The sequence below is a fragment of the Aegilops tauschii genome, chromosome 5 (assembly GCF_002575655.3).
Source record: "Aegilops tauschii subsp. strangulata cultivar AL8/78 chromosome 5, Aet v6.0, whole genome shotgun sequence".
NCBI classification, from domain to species: domain Eukaryota; kingdom Viridiplantae; phylum Streptophyta; class Magnoliopsida; order Poales; family Poaceae; genus Aegilops; species Aegilops tauschii.
This window is the reverse complement of record NC_053039.3, coordinates 179319588-179336744: the sequence shown is the minus strand read 5'-3', so window position 1 is coordinate 179336744 and position 17157 is coordinate 179319588.

The window sequence follows — 17157 nt, the reverse complement described above, 5'->3', positions numbered from 1 at the left end:
ACGGAGATGAGGACGACGGGGCGGCGTCGCGGCGTCGGGGAGGCGGGCGCAGTCCGGTGGGGAGGAAGGGGACGCGACGATGGCGGGGCAGCGTCAGGCGGCTTCGGGTCCTCGTGCTGCGACGGTGGTCGACGACGACGGGTGGCGATGGTGACGGCGAATGGGGCCGGGATCGCTCCCCTTCCCGATCCAGATCGGGATCGAGAGGACGGGGAGAGGCGTGCAAGTGGGGGTGGGTGTTGGGTGTCGGTTAGGGTTTGGGCAGGGGGTGTATAAGGGAGTGAGGTGGGTCGGCCTGGTGGCCAGCTCGGCCGGTTGGCCTAGTGGGGGGGCTTTTCCTTTTATGTTAATTTTTGTTTGTTCTTTTCCTTTTTCTTATTTTTCTTTTCTATTTTAATTTTATTTCCCAAATTGTTTTAATTTTGTAAAATATTCAATTAGCACCTAAAATAGTAACATTAATTATAGCACTGCCACAATAACTTTGGCACCTAGCTAAAATAGTTTAGTATTTTATAAAATATAATAGGGGTATAATTAATTATTTTTGCTGCTATTTAATCACCTTAGGGTATTTAATTATTTTAGAAAGATTTTGTTTCTCCACCAATATTATCCATGATTTATTTGTCACATTAACAACATATTAGTTTTGACTTTTGAAAACTTTAATTGTTTACTTGATTTTGAATTTGAATTTTGAATCGTTTTTGAACTAACACGAGATTAGCAACAGTAATCGAGGTGACATGGCATCATTAGCAGAGGTTCACTGTAGCTTAAATATCCGGGCGTCACATAGGAGTAGCAAGCACATGCATATTATATCTATCAAAATCATCATGTGTAATGATAAAACGCAACCCATCAATATAATCCTTAATAAGCGCAAACTTCTCTGATATAGTGTAGTTGGAAGAATTCAAAGAGATAATAGGATTATCGTGTGTGGGTGCAATAGCAACAATTTCATGTTTAACATAAGTAACAATAGCAAGTTCATCTCCATAAGCATAATTCGTATTGTCATGATGGCCACAAGCATAGCAAGCATCAATTTCATCAAAAAGGGATATTTCAAACGAATCCAAGGGATCATAGCAATTATCATAGCATTCATCCTTCGGTAAGCATGAAGGGAGGTTAAACAATGTATGAGTTGAAGAGTTACTCTCATTTGAAGGTGGGCACGGGTAGCTAATCCGCTCTTCCTCCTTTTGTTCTTCGCTCTCCTTGTCATCTTTTTCATCTAATGAGCTCACAGTGTCATCAATTTCTTCTTCCATAGATTCCTGCAAAATATTAATCTCTTCTTGGACAGCGGAGACTTTCTCAATAAACTCATTTATCGGCATTATATTCATAATTCTCATAGCAATATTTAAGTATAGCATAATTTTCAGGTCTGTAAACAGCATCATCATAATCTTCACACTTTTCAAACAAAGATTTAATTTCATAAGCACCCTTAAAAGCAACAAATTCTTCTATTTGTTCCGCATCATAGTAATCATATATACCATTAGCATAAGAAGCCAAGGTTTCATTATCATTAAATTCACATGAAAAGGGAAGGTGTGGAGCCTTCATCCTAGAGAAACAACTATAATCATATCTCAAGCATAAACTCCAAGCATACCATTGAAACATTTCAATTTGATCCCATAAGAGTTTCCCTTTTTGAGTCAAGCGATAATACCTAAATTATTCACGTTGATCCAACATGTTTCCCATTATCAAGTTGAATGGGGTTTTCTCAGGATTATCAAAGTAGCATTTGATATTTTCCAGATAACGAGCATCGAGGGTTTTAGGAGGTTCCCCATCTCCATGAGTAGCAAGTACACCTAATTATTTTGGTATTTCGTATTCCACATTCATAACTAAAGATGGAGAATAACTTAGAATAGAAAATAAAATATACATAGTGATAAAGCAAGCAAGCACGGCGAGAATTTTCACCCCACGCTATTGCTCCCCCGCAACGACGCAAGAAAAAGGTCTTGATAACCCACAAGTATAGGGGATCAATTGTAGCCTTTCCCGATAAGTAAGAGTGTCAAACCCAACGAGGAGCTAAAGGTAGAACAAATATTCCCTCAAGTTCTATCGACCACCGATACAACTCTACGCACAGTTAACGTTTGCTTTACCTAGAACAAGTATAACACTAGAAGTACTTTGTAGGTGTAGGATAAGTTTGCAAGATAATAAAGAGCATGTAAATAAAATCTAGGGGTTTTTTAGATAAAGAAACAATTAAGTTAGTTTAAGTAGAGAGCTTTTTGTCACACAAGAAAGTTATTTGTCCCCAGGCAATCGATAACTAGACCGGTAATCATCATTGCAACTCTATACGAGGGAGAGGCATGAGCTAACATACTTACTCTACTTGGATGATATGCACTTATAATTGGAACTCTAGCAAGCAACCGCAACTACAAAAGATTATTAAGGTAAAACCCAACCATAGCATTAAGTATCAAGTCCTCCTTACTCCCATACGCAACAACCCACTTACTCGGGTATGTGCTTCTGTCACTCACGCTACCCACCATAAGCGAATCATGAACATATTGCAACACCCTACAACGGGGATCCCTCACGCTTGCGCGACACGTAGAGCACCATAGGACAGCACCAATAATAAAACATACAACTCAAACCAATCATGATCATCAATCAACCCATAGGACAAAACGGATCTACTCAAACATCATAGGATTGAAGGAAATATGCCCTAGAGGCAATAATAAAGTTATTATTTATTTCCTTATTTCATGATAAATGTTTATTATTCATGCTAGAATTGTATTAACCGGAAACATAATACTTGTGTGAATACATGGACAAACAGAGTGTCACTAGTATGCCTTTACTTGACTAGCTCGTTGATCAAAGATGGTTATGTTTCCTAGCCATAGACATGACTTGTCATTTGATTAACGGGATCACATCATTAGGAGAATGATGTGATTGACTTGACCCATTCCGTTAGCTTAGCACTCGATCGTTTAGTATGTTGCTATTGCTTTCTTCATGACTTATACATGTTCCTATGACTATGAGATTATGCAACTCCCATTTACCGGAGGAACACTTTGTGTGCTACCAAACGTCACAACGTAACTGGGTGATTATAAAGGTGCTCTACAGGTGTCTCCAAAGGTACTTGTTGGGTTGGCGTATTTCGAGATTAGGACTTGTCACTCCGATTGTCGGAGAGGTATCTATGGGCCCACTCGGTAATGCACATCACTTAAGCCTTGCAAGCATTGCAACTAATGAGTTAGTTGCGAGATGATGTATTACGGAACGAGTAAAGATACTTGCCGGTAACGAGATTGAACTAGGTATTGAGATACTGACGATCGAATCTCAGGCAAGTAACATACCGATGACAAAGGGAACAACGTATGTTGTTATGCGGTTTGACCGATAAAGATCTTCGTAGAATATGTGGGAGCCAATATGAGCATCCAGGTTCCGCTATTGGTTATTGACCGGAGACGTGTCTCGGTCATGTCTACATAGTTCTCGAACCCGTAGGGTCCGCACGCTTAAAGTTTCGATGACAGTTATATTATGAGTTTATATGTTTTGTTGTACCAAAGGTAGTTCGGAGTCCCGGATGTGATCACGGAAATGACGAGGAGTCTCGAAATGGTTGAGACATGAAGATTGATATATTGGACGACTATATTCGGACACCAGAATGGTTCTGGGGGTTATCGGATATATACCGGAGTACCGGGGGTTACCGGAACCCCCCGAGGGTTTAATGGGCCTACATGGGCCTTAGTGGAGAAGAGGAGGGGCGGCCAGGTCAGGCCGCGCGCCCCCTCCCCCTTTAGTCCGAATTGGATAAGGAGGGGGCGGCGCCCCCCTTTCCTTCCTCTCTCCCCCTCCTTCCCCCTTCTCCTAATCCAACAAGGAAGGGAGGGAGTCCTACTCCCGGTGGGAGTAGGACTCCTCCTGGCGCGCCTCCTCCTGGCCGGCCGCCTCTCCCCCCTTGCTCCTTTATATACGGGGGCAGGGGGCACCCCATAGACACAACAATTGATCATTGATCTTTTAGCCGTGTGCGGTGCCCCTCTCCACCATAGTCCACCTCGATAATATCATAGCGGTGCTTAGGCGAAGCCCTGAGTCGGTAGAACATCATCATTGTCACCACGCCGTCGTGTTGACGAAACTCTCCCTCAACACTCAGCTGGATCGAAGTTCGAGGGACGTCATCGAGCTGAACGTGTGCTGAACTCGGAGGTGTCGTACGTTCAGTACTTGATCGATCGGATCGTGAAGACGTACGACTACATCAACCGCGTTGTGCTAATGCTTCCGCTTTCGGTCTACGATGGTACATGGACACACTCTCCCCTCTCGTTGCTATGCATCACCATGATCCTGTGTGTGCGTAGGAAATTTTTTGAAAGTACTACGTTCCCCAACAGTGGTATCAGAGCCTGGTTTTATGCGTAGATGTTATATGCACGAGTAGAACACAAGTGAGTTGTGGGCGATACAAGTCATACTGCTTACCAGCATGTCATACTTTGGTTCGGCGGTATTGTTGGATGAAGCGGCTCGGACCGACATTACGCGTATGCTTACGCGAGACTGGTTCTACCGACGTGCTTTGCACACACTCCAACTTTAGTTGAACCGAGTGTGGCTACGCCCGGTCCTTGAGAAGGTTAAAACAGCACTAACTTGACGAACTATCGTTGTGGTTTTGATGCGTAGGTAAGAACGGTTCTTGCCCAGCCCGTAGCAGCCACGTAAAACTTGCAACAACAAAGTAGAGGACGTCTAACTTGTTTTTGCAGGGCATGTTGTGATGTGATATGGTCAAGGCATGATGCTAAATTTTATTGTATGAGATGATCATGTTTTGTAACCGAGTTATCGACAACTGGCAGGAGCCATATGGTTGTCGCTTTATTGTATGCAATGCAAACGCCCTGGAATGCTTTACTTTATCACTAAGCAGTAGCGATAGTCGTAGAAGCATAAGATGGCGAGACGACAACGATGCTACGATGGAGATCAAGGTGTCGCGCAGGTGACGATGGTGATCATGACGGTGCTTTGGAGATGGAGATCACAAGCACAAGATGACGATGGCCATATCATATCACTTATATTGATTGCATGTGATGTTTATCTTTTATGCATCTTATCTTGCTTTGATTGACGGTAGCATTATAAGATGATCTCTCACTAAATTATCAAGGTATAAGTGTTCTCCCTGAGTATGCACACTGTTGTGAAAGTTCTTCGTGCTGAGACACCACGTGACGATCGGGTGTGATAGGCTCTACGTTCAAATACAACGGGTGCAAAACAATTGCACACGCGGAATACTCAGGTTAAACTTGACGAGCCTAGCATATAACAGATATGACCTCGGAACACTGAGACCGAAAGGTCGAGCGTGAATCATATAGCAGATATGATCAACATAGTGATGTTCACCATTGAAACTACTCCATCTCACGTGATGATCGGACATGGTTTAGTTGATATGGATCACGTGATCACTTAGAAGATTAGAGGGATGTCTATCTAAATGGGAGTTCTTAAGTAATATGATTAATTGAGCTTAAATTTATCATGAGGTTAGTCCTGGTAGTATTAGCATATCTATGTTGTAGATCAATAGCTCGCGTTTTGCTCCCCTGTTTTATTTTGATATGTTCCTAGAGAAAACTAAGTTGAAAGATGTTAGTAGCAATGATGCGGACTTGGTCCGTGATCTGAGGATTAACCTCATTGCTGCACAGAAGTATTATGTCCTTGATGCACCGCTAGGTGACAGACCTATTGCAGGAGGAGATGCAGACGTTATGAACGTTTGACAAAAGCTCGGTATGATGACTACTTGATAGTTTAGTGCACCATGCCTTACGGCTTAGAACCGGGACTTCAAAAATGTTTTGAACGCCACAGAGCATATAAGATGTTCTAAGAGTTGAAATTGGTATTTCATACTCATGCCCGTGTCGAGAGGTATGAGACCTCTGACAGTACTTTGCCTACAAGATGGAGGAGAATTGCTCAGCTAGTGAGCATGTGCTCAGAATGTCTGAGTACTACAATCACTTGAATCAAGTGGGAGTTAATCTTCCAGATAAGATAGTGATTGACAGAGTTCTCTAGTCACTATCACCAAGTTACTAGAACTTCGTGATGAACTATAATATGCAAGGGATAACGGATATGATTCCCAAGCTCTTTGTGATGCTGAAATCGACGAAGGTAGAAATCAAGAAAAACATCAAGTGTTGATGGTTGACAAGACCACTAGTTTCAAGAAAAGGGCAAAGGGAAGAAGGGGAACTTCAAGAAGAACGGCAAGCGAGTTGCTGCTCAAGTGAAGAAGCCCAAGTCTGGACCTAAGCCTAAGACTGAGTGCTTCTACTGCAAAGGAACTGGTCACTGGAAGCGGAACTGCCCCAAGTATTTGGCGGATAAGAAGGATGGCAAAGTGAACAAAGGTATATTTGATATACATGTTATTGATGTGTACTTTACTAGTGTTTATAGCAACCCCTCAGTATTTGATACTAGTTCAGTTGCTAAGATTAGTAACTCGAAACGGGAGTTGCAGAATAAACAGAGACTAGTTAAGGGTGAAGTGACGATGTGTGTTGGAAGTGGTTCCAAGATTGATATGATCATCATCGCAGACTCCCTATACTTTCAGGATTAGTATTGAACCTAAATAAGTGTTATTTGGTGTTTGCGTTGAGCATGAATATGATTTGATCATGTTTATTGCAATACGGTTATTCATTTAAGTTAGAGAACAATTGTTGTTCTGTTTACATGAATAAAAACCTTCTATGGTCATACACACCAACGAAAATGGTTTGTTGGATCTCGATCGTAGTGATACACATATTCATAATATTGAAGCCAAAAGATGCAAAGTTAATAATGATAGTGCAACTTATTTGTGGCACTGCCGTTTAGGTCATATTGGTGTAAAGCGCATGAAGAAACTCCATGCTGATGGGATTTTGGAATCACTTGATGCTTGCGGCCCATGCCTTATGGGCAAGATGACTAAAACTCCGTTCTCCGGAACAATGGAGCAAGCAACTGGCTTATTGGAAATAATACATACTGATGTATGCGATCCGATGAGTGTTGAGGCTCGCGGCGGGTATCGTTATTTTCTGACCTTCACAGATGATTTGAGCAGATATGGGTATATCTACTTGATGAAACATAAGTCTGAAACATTTGAAAAGTTCAAAGAATTTCAGAGTGAAGTGAAAATCATCGTGACAAGAAAATAAAGTTTCTACGATCTGATCGTGGAGACAAATATTTGAGTTACGAATTTGGTCTTCAATTAAAACAATGTGGAATAGTTTCACAAATTTGTGCCACCTGGAACACCACAGCATAATGGTGTGTCCGAACGTCATAACCTTACTTTATTGGATATAGTGCAATCTATGATGTCTCTTACCGATTTACCACTATCGTTCTGGGGTTATGCATTAGAGACAGCTGCATTCACATTAAATAGGGCACTGTCTAATCCGTTGAGACGACACCGTATGAACTATGGTTTGGCAAGAAACCTAAGCTGTCGTTTCTTAAAGTTTGGGGTTGCGATGCTTATGTGAAAAAGTTTCATCCTGATAAGCTCAAACCCAAATCGGAAAAGTGTGTCTTCATAGGTTACCCAAAAGTTACTGTTGGGTACACCTTTTATCACAGATCCGAAGGCAAGATATTCGTTGCTAAGAATGGATCCTTTCTAGAGAAGGAGTTTCTCTAAAAGAAGTGAGTGGGAGGAAAGTAGAACTTGATGAGGTAACTATACCTGCTCCCTTATTGGAAAGTAGTTCATCACAGAAATCTGTTCCTGTGACTCCTACACCAATTAGTGAGGAAGCTAATGATGATGATCATGTAACTTCAGATCAAGTTACTACCGAACCTCGTAGGTCAACCAGAGTGAGATCCGCACCAGAGTGGTACGGTAATCCTGTTCTGGAGGTCATGTTACTAGACCATGATGAACCTACGAACTATGAAGAAGCGATGGTGAGCCCAGATTCCGCAAAATGGCTTGAGGCCATGAAATCTGAGATGGGATCCATGTATGAGAACAAAGTATGGACTTCGATTGACTTTCCCAAATGATCGGTGAGCCATTGAGATTAAATGGATCTTCAAGAGGAAGACGGACGCTGATAGTAGTGTTACTATCTACAAAGCTAGAATTGTCGCAAAAGGTTTTCGACAAGTTCAAGGTGTTGACTACGATGAGAGTTTCTCACTCGTATCTATGCTTAAGTCTGTCCGAATCATGTTAGGAATTGCCGCATTTTATGAAATCTGGCAAATGGATAAACAAAACTGCATTCCTTAATGGATTTATTAAAGAAGAGTTGTATATGATGCAACCAGAAGGTTTTGTCGATCCTAAAGGTGCTAACAAAATGTGCAAGCTCCAGCGATCCATCTATGGACTGGTGCAAGCATCTCGGAGTTGGAATATACGCTTTGATGAGTTGATCAAAGCATATAGTTTTATACAGACTTGCGGTGAAGCCTGTATTTACAAGAAAGTGAGTGGGAGCACTACAACATTTCTGATAAGTATATGTGAATGACATATTGTTGATCAAAAATAATGTAGAATTATTCTGCAAAGCATAAAGGAGTGTTTGAAAGGAGTTTTTTAAAGAAAGACCTCGGTGAAGCTGCTTACATATTGAGCATCAAGATCTATAGAGATAGATCAAAACACTTGATAAGTTTTTTCAATGAGTACATACCTTGACAAGATTTTGAAGTAGTTCAAAATGGAACAGTCAAAGAAAGAGTTCTTGCCTGTGTTACAAGGTGTGAAATTGAGTAAGACTCAAAGCCCGACCACGGTAGAAGATAGAAAGAGAATGAAAGTCATTCCCTATGCCTCAGCCATAGGTTCTATAAAGTATGCCATGCTATATACCAGATCTATTGTATACCCTACACTGATTTTGGCAAGGGAGTACAATAGTGATCTAGGAGTAGATCACTGGACAGTGGTCAAAATTATCCTTAGTGGAATAAGGATATGTTTCTCGATTATGGAGGTGACAAAAGGTTCGTCGTAAAAGGGTTACGTCGATACAAGTTTTGGCACTGATCCAAATGACTCTAAGTCTTCATCTAGATACATATTGAAAGTGGGAGCAATTAGCTAAAGTAGCTCCGTGCAGAGCATTGTAGACATAGCAATTTGCAAAATACATACGGATCTGAATATGGCAGACCCGTTGACTAAACTTCTCTCACAAGCAAAACATGATCACACCTTAGTACTCTTTGGGTGTTAATCACATAGCGATGTGAACTAGATTATTGACTCTAGTAAACCCTTTGGGTGTTGGTCACATGACGATGTGAACTATGGGTGTTAATCACATGGTGATGTGAACTATTGATGTTAAATCACATGGCGATGTGATCTAGATTATTGACTCTAGTGCAAGTGGGAGACTGAAGGAAATATGCCCTAGAGGCAATAATAAAGTTATTATTTATTTCCTTATTTCATGATAAATGTTTACTATTCATGCTAGAATTGTATTAACCGGAAACATAATACTTGTGTGAATACATAGACAAACAGAGTGTCACTAGTATGCCTCTACTTGACTAGCTCGTTGATCAAAGATGTTTATGTTTCGTAGCCATAGACATGAGTTGTCATTTGATTAACGGGATCACATCATTAGGAGAATGATGTGATTGACTTGACCCATTCCGTTAGCTTAGCACTCGATCGTTTAGTATGTTGCTATTGCTTTCTTCATGAGTTATACATGTTCCTATGACTATGAGATTATGCAACTCTCGTTTACCGAAGGAACACTTTGTGTGCTACCAAACGTCACAACGTAACTGGGTGATTATAAAGGTGCTCTACAGGTGTCTCCAAAGGTACTTGTTGGGTTGGCGTATTTCGAGATTAGGACTTGTCACTCCGATTGTCGGAGAGGTATCTCTGGGCCCACTCGGTAATGCACATCACTTAAGCATTGCAACTAATGAGTTAGTTGCGGGATGATGTATTACGGAACGAGTAAAGAGACTTGCCAGTAATGAGATTGAACTAGGTATTGAGATACCGACGATCGAATCTTGGGCAAGTAACATACTGATGACAAAGGGAACAACGTATGTTGTTATGCGGTTTGACCGATAAAGATCTTCGTAGAATATGTGGGAGCCAATATGAGCATCCAGGTTCCGCTATTGGTTATTTACCGGAGACGTGTCTCAGTCATGTCTACATAGTTCTCGAACCCGTAGGGTCCGCACGCTTAAAGTTTCGATGACAGTTATATTATGAGTTTATATGTTTTGATGTACCGAAGGTAGTTCGGAGTCCCGGATGTGATCATGGACATGACGAGGAGTCTCGAAATGGTCGAGACATGAAGATTGATATATTGGACGACTATATTCGGACACCAGAATGGTTCCGGGGGTTATCGGATATATACCGGAGTACCGGGGGTTACCGGAACCCCCCCCCCTGGGGGGGGGGGTTTAATGGGCCTACATGGGCCTTAGTGGAGAAGAGGAGGGGCGGCCATGGCAGGCCACGCGCCTCCTCCTCCTCTAGTCCGAATTGGACAAGGAGGGGGGCGGCGCCCCCCTTTCCTTCCTCTCTCCCTCCTCCTTCCCCCCTTCTCCTAATCCAACAAGGAAGGGAGGGAGTCCTACTCCCAGTGGGAATAGGACTCATCCTGGCGCGCCTCCTCCTGGCCGGCCGCCTCTCCCCCCTTGCTCCTTTATATACGGGGGCAGGGGGCACCCCATAGACACAACAATTGATCATTGATCTTTTAGCCGTGTGCGGTGCCCTTCTCCACCATAGTCCACCTTGATAATATCGTAGCGGTGCTTAGGCGAAGCCCTGAGTCGGTAGAACATCATCATCGTCACCACGCCGTCGTGCTGACAAAACTCTCCCTCAACACTCGGCTGGATCGGAGTTCGAGGGACGTCATCGAGCTGAACGTGTGCTGAACTCGGAGGTGCCGTACGTTCGGTACTTGATCGGTCGGATCGTGAAGACGTACGACTACATCAACCGCGTTGTGCTAACGCTTCCGCTTTCGGTCTACGAGGGTACGTGGACACACTCTCCCCTCTCGTTGCTATGCATCACCATGATCCTGTGTGTGCGTAGGAATTTTTTTTGAAATTACTACGTTACCCAACAAGGATAGCCTCATATCATTGGATAATAATATATAGCGTTGAGCACCATGTTTAAGTAGAGATTATAGCAGGTAAAAGAGAGGTTACACCACTGCATATAGGGGGAGAGAGTTGGTGATGCGGGGGCAAAGTTGTTGGTGTAGATCGTCGTCACGATGATGGCTCCAGTGGTGTTCCGGCGCCACCGGGAGAGAGGGGGAGAGAGCCCCCCTCCTGCTTCTTCTTCTTCTTACTTGACCTCCCCCCTAAATGGGAGGAGGGTTTCCCCTCTGGTCCATGGCCTCCATGGCGACGGAGGGGCGGGAGCCCCTACGAGATTGGATCTCTCTCCCTGTTTCTCTTCTGTTCCATGTTCATGTTTTCTCGCCTTTCACCCTTTCTTAAATTCCCGGAGATCCGTAACTCTGATTGGGCTGAAATTTTAACACGATTTTTATCCGGATATAAGCTTCCTTGTGGCCGATGGACACCTCGAACCGACCTACGGGGTGGCCACAAGCTTGCCAGGCGCGCCCAGGGTAGGGGCCACGCGCCTTGAGCTTGTGGGCCCCTCGGGCATCGTTTCGCGTTGATTCTGCTTCCCCAAAATCACATATATTCCAAAATAATTCTCCGTAAATTTTTATCGCGTTTGGACTTCGTTTGGCATGGATATTCTGTGAAACAAAAAACATGCAACAAACAGGGACTGGCACTGGGCACTGGATCAATATGTTAGTCCCAAAAATGATATAAAATGTTGCCAAAAGTATATGAAATTTGTAGAATATTGGCATGAAACAATCAAAAATTACAGATACGACGGAGACGTATCACGCCTTGCCGGTTGTGTCACAGCTCTGAGTAGGTTTATTTCAAGGTCTGCTGAGCGCGCCCTGCCTTTCTTCAAGATATTGAAAAAGGAGGGTCCAGTAAAATGAACTCCGAAAGTGGAGGCTGCGCTGCATGACCTGAAAAAGTACATGTCTTCTGCGTCAACTCTAGTTGCGCCTAAACCACAAGAACCATTGCTGCTATACTTGGCGACGACGAATCAAGTGGTCAGTGCTACACTTGTTGCGTAGAGGGAAGCCAACGATGAGGAAACAACAGCGGCAGAGCCATCCTTTGACAAAATAGCATCTTCCCCGGCAAGGCTAGATATCGGGAAGGAAAAGGTGGTGCAAGGGAAGATAACTGAGGGGCAAGTTACATCGAAGAAGAGAATGGTGCAGCGGCCAGTATACTTTGTTAGGTCTCTACTGCATGGGGACTAGGTCAAGGTATTCAGGCGTGCGAAACTTGCTTTTTGGCCTACTCATGGCCTCGAGAAGTTCCGCCATTATTTTCAAGCACATGAGATCATGGTGGTTACTCGCTTTCCATTGCAGCGTATCCTAAGGAATCCAGAGGCAACCAGCAAAATAGTAGAGTGGGCATTGGAAGTGTCAAGCTTTGCGCTCAAGTTTGAAAGTACATCAACTATTCAGAGTAGAGCATTGGCTGAACTCATCTCAGTATGGACGCCAACACCAGACGACGTGATCCTGGAATCAGCCCTCCCCGGCAGGGAAACCCAAGGGAATTGGATCATGTACTTTGACGGTGCTTTCTCACTGCAAGGCGCTGGTGTCGGGGTGCTACTTGTCGCACCCATCGGAGAGCACCTCAAGTACGTGGTTCAAATGCATTTCCCCCGTGAGGAAGCTACCAACAATACTGCTGAGTGTGAGGGGTTGTTTGCCGCCTCAGAATTGCGGTAGAGTTGGGGATCAAAACGTTGATCGTCCGCGAGGATTCGCAACTTATGGTAAAGCAAGTAAACAAAGATTACCAGAGCTCGTTGATGGAAGCGTGCGTGAATGAAGTGAGGAAATTAGAAGAACACTTTGATGGCCTGCAAACAGAGCACGTCCCTCGTGCAGAAAACAATATTGCTGACCAGTTGTCAAAGTGTGTTTCCCAAAAGCTACCTGTGGAACCAGGGACTTTTGCACTCCACTTAACTTGACCCACGGTTACCCCATCAACGAGAGCCAAAAAGAGGAGGAAGATAAGTACCGGCAACTACTTTCCAGCAGAGCTCCCAGAAGCCGCTGGCAAAGCAGCTACCGGGAATGTTGATACGCCTGCCAGTGAGCAGCGGTCTCAAGCAAAATCCCAGATTCTTGCCAATGAGACCAGCGCTCCCGTGGCCGAAGAGATGCCTTCAGTCCTTGTCGTCGAGCCCCAAGCTCCGACATGGGCACAACAGATAGTCCAGTTTCTCCAAACAGGAGAACTTCCCGAAGAGCAAGAGCAAGCAGAGAAAGTAGCCCGTCAATAGGGTCCCAACCACCATTATATAGGCCCTAAGGGCAGAATAGTAGAGTGGGCATTGGAGAGGCAACCCGCAGAATAGTTGAGCAGCCAGTAGTCGCGGAAACCAAAACCCCCCATGGATTTGGGCTGGGTAATTTGTTCCCAAGCTTTCCAATAGGTCTTGCGCTTGCCCTTCTCCGAGCCCCACAAATAATTTCTAACCATCCTCGTAAGATCATCAAGTGTCCATATCAATCAACAATAATTCTTGCCAAATGAAAAAGTTCCAACGGTTCACTCACTAATCCTAGTATTGGTTACATGCGCGCACATCTCAGTGTAATCCAACAATATCTACGCAGGGTCTGGTTTTTGTGCTAGTGACAAGTTGAGTTAGTTCCAATGGTGTAGCTGCTAAAGGAGCAGACTTGAGTTCGACGATGTAGCGATCAATTCTTTGATCCCGATAATAGTTTTTTTTTAGTTGTTGATCCCGATCACGAGAAAAGTGGATCGAGAAAACTGATCGCAATTGATGACGAGAAAACCAAAAACCGATAGGGCCTAAAAAATCAGGGATTGACATACAAGAAAAGCGGACCACACATGCGGATCTGGAGATCGGCAATGCAGTGGTAGTTTTGTCAAAATACTTTGGTGTGCCAGTTAACTTTCTCGTAATACTTAATACTATATGTGTATCTCCAACGTTATACATCAAACTGTCCGCAAATGTCCGGACCATATGGTCCGGGCGCTTTTCCCTCAACATCGTGCCTTAAATGTTCACGGATCGGTCCGCATGCCCAAATTCCCGCAAACTGAAAGCAAAGCTAGGGGAGATTTGTGGACGTCCGAGCCTCTACCACCGCCTCTGACACGTACGGACCACACAAAACCATCCCTCTTGGTCCGCTCCAGCTATCACATCGCATTCATGTTGTTCCAAAGCGGACTAACCGGTCACTGGCGCATGCCAGCTGAACAAGGCGACATTCACACTGGTGCGGCTATTGAGGTGCCTGCTCCGGCCCGCCGCTCGCACCACGTGCGCTCGCTCTCCGTGTCGCGTTAATAATCGAGCACATAGCGGACGTGGTCGGACGGGGCAACGGGATGGCTTCCAACCGCATTCACCGTCCGTCCAAACTATTTGGCATGCACATCGGCGCGGAAAATGAGAAGTCGTCCCTGGCCTGCCCGGCGCATTCAAGTCGACACTTTGCCTGTCGGGGCGCCCGCTATTTTCGCCGGCCACGGCACAAACCCGCAACACCTTTGAGCCCCATCACCCTCCATCCGACCTCCATCGGCGCAACACCTCTTCCCTTCAATCTTCAGACCAATGGTCGGGACCAACCATGGGTGGTGGAAGATCCTCTCGCCGCGGCGTTGCCATGAAGTCATGAAGGTGGACATGGAGAACATGGAGGAGCAGCAGGCACCTACGTCGGCTGCAGAGTTCACCCTGCAGTAGGCAGAGGCGCACTACAACGACATCATGATGAAGGCGTAGTCGGAGGAGCAGGCGGCGACGCCGGCCTCTACGTTCCAGATGCTGCAGGAGGAGTGTTGAGGATATAACTCCGAGGTATGACCCGCCCAGGAGGGGCCGGGTCACACCATTGGCGACTTAAGGTGAGAAGGCCCAGGAAGTCTGAAGTTCCAAGACCCGGAGGTGACTCAAGGCCTGAAGGTGTGAACCGCCATATGTTGACTTGCTTTGTAAGGCAAGTTTAGTTAGAAACCGAGCCGGTCACGTTTGTGTGAGCCGATCGGGGCTCTGTAAGCCGCCGGGCATCAACCTGTATATAAAGGGGTGAACCGGCGACGGGTTAAGGCAAGAGACAACCAATCGAGAGCTAGGTCAAGCAAATTCGCTCCCTTGTACTCGAAACTCAAGCAATACAACTAGAACCAGAAAGTAGGCTTTTACCTCGTTGAGGGGGCCGAACCTGGAAAACTCCTTGTGTTCTTTGTCCCGTTCAACCCCTTTAAGCTAACATAGTTGCGATGGCTTCACACCTAAGTCCTTTCTCTTTTTTTTTGAAAGGAACACGATGCATTCCATTAAGTACAAGGGCTCGACAAGTCGCCAGCAACAGCATCATTTACAAGGTCTGGATACTGGCCGAGCCAAATCTCGCATTTGCCCACTTCTAATTTAGCACCATACGCAGCTAAACAATGTGCAACTAAATTACAAGTCCGAGGACAAGATACAACAGTTACATCACTGAAACCCACTCTCAGTTGAAACTTAATATCTTTGAAGATAGCTCCTAATGCAAAAAGGTCGTAGTCTTCATTGCTCACCGCTATCTTCAGTTGCACGGAGTCAGTTTCCACAATCACTCGGTGGCAACCCATCTGGATGGCTGTGTTAACAGCATGCAACATTGCCAACGCCTCCCAATGAAGGGCATCCGAGACTTGCTCCAAATTCCCTGCTCCAGCTGCTATTACCGTACCAAAATTGTTCCTGATAACAAAGCCCCAACCTCCAGAATTTGATTCCTTCAGGAAGGCACCATCAGTGTTGATTTTCAAGATTTCCGGTGGAGGTCTGGACCATCTTTCCTTCTGCTGATGTTCATGTATTCTCCCTTCACTCTTTACCTTCGAAAACTGCATACAAAGATAGTCAATAGAATGACAGATTTCATCAGAAGGTTTGATTTCATTTCCCGCATTTGCATTATTCCTCTCACGCCACCAACACCAAAGGAGCAGGCATGATTTAATTTTTTTCTTCGTCATTGAGGTTCAAAATTTCCTCCATACAGCTCAATGCATCAGTACAGTTCAGAATTTGTAATCTGACATGCTCCAACTGAGCTTTCCTCCAGACTTCCTTAACCCTCTTACATTTAATGAAGCAATGCCCACCATCCTCATTCAAACGAGAACACATAGGGCATCGAGTATCAACATGCATACCTCTATGCTGGAGCTTCATGCGCAGCGGTAAGGTATTTGTAGCCATGCACTGGGTCGGGAAGGGCCAAATCAACAACTCCATGCCGGGTCAGAACGACCACAAGACCTGACCTTCCACCTCGATCATCGGCAGCATACTCCGATATGGAGTAGGACGTGAGACACAGACCCATGCCCACATCCAACAAAGAGCAAGACATGAGACACGGACGTGCCAACTACCAGCCCAGATTTAGACTGGGTCGATTAAACCCTTAACTTTTGCTATCTAAAATAATCTCGATATTAATAAAAAGAAGTGATGCCCTCTTCTATTTGATGCAGCAGATAGATGGCCACCTAAATGCCGCGTCCTACTTTTATTTGATGCGCCAGGTTAGATGCAGCGGTTAGATGGTCACCTCACCTAAATTTGTCCCCGGACACTCTAGACTTGTCCGCCGACATTTGGTGTGTCCATTTTGAGATGGCCACCTCCCCAAAAGCTGTCCCCGAACAGACATGTCCACAAACATTTGATGTGTCCATTTTAATGCATAGCATTGGAGATGCCTTAAGTTGACTGAACGCAAATTACCAACGGAGCACATTATCAACATGTGATAATTATAGTTATGCACATACAACATTATCCATTTCTGTCGCCACATGCCAGACACAAAAGGGCCACATGCCAGACACAAAAGGGCA